Source organism: Sinocyclocheilus anshuiensis, unplaced genomic scaffold (assembly GCF_001515605.1).
Source record: "Sinocyclocheilus anshuiensis isolate Anshui unplaced genomic scaffold, SAMN03320099.WGS_v1.1 scaffold483, whole genome shotgun sequence".
NCBI classification, from domain to species: Eukaryota; Metazoa; Chordata; class Actinopteri; order Cypriniformes; family Cyprinidae; genus Sinocyclocheilus; species Sinocyclocheilus anshuiensis.
Window position 1 is genome coordinate 923,042 of NW_015552580.1, and position 812 is coordinate 923,853.

The window sequence follows — 812 nt, forward strand, 5'->3', positions numbered from 1 at the left end:
TATATATATATATATATATATATATATGTTATTACACACAGTAATGACAACCATTCAAACAGTTGCTTTGACATTCAGCTAATTAATATGAAAAAAGCCTATAATATGAAGTATTTTAAATAACATGTTTTCTTTGCAGATTCCTTACACTGCTACTGCACTCCATTGTTACAACAGTAAATATTGTTTCATTTTATTTTATTTATTTATTTATTTCAATACAGAAATTGTTTATATGATAAACTGCCTTCTATGTAATCAGGCACATTCACTGCATTTTTTGACCTGGAATTTTATACAAAAAATGCTAGAGCGAGAATGACGTAGGCAAGAGGAGAAACATGTGACTGGTGTGAGCGATACTTCTCTGGCCCTCTCAAGCCCCCGCTGAGCGTGATCAGATCAGTTGTGTTTGCTCTTGTCACCAGGGCTCTGGCAGAGTGGGTGGCTTGTAGGTGTGAGCACTGAAAACTCTCTGGGCAGACGGCAGGTAGTCTTTCCTAGCTGTCACTAGGTTTTCCCTGGTTGTCAGCTGCCCTTTCACAGCAGTCACTGGCTTTACCAGGTAGTTCAGTTTGCATAATAAGACTAGGTGTTATAATTTTTTTCAGTTTTCAGTTTACAGTGTTTTGTGTTTAAACTCTTTCCCTTTTCTTAAGCATTTTTGAATGTTCTTTAAGTCAATAATGCTAATAAATTTCACAAACACTTTTTAAAAATTTGTCTAATAAGAGGAAAGTCCCTCTTTGATTCTAGAATGTCTTTAAAACAATATTATTGTAACCTTAATATATATATATATATATATATAT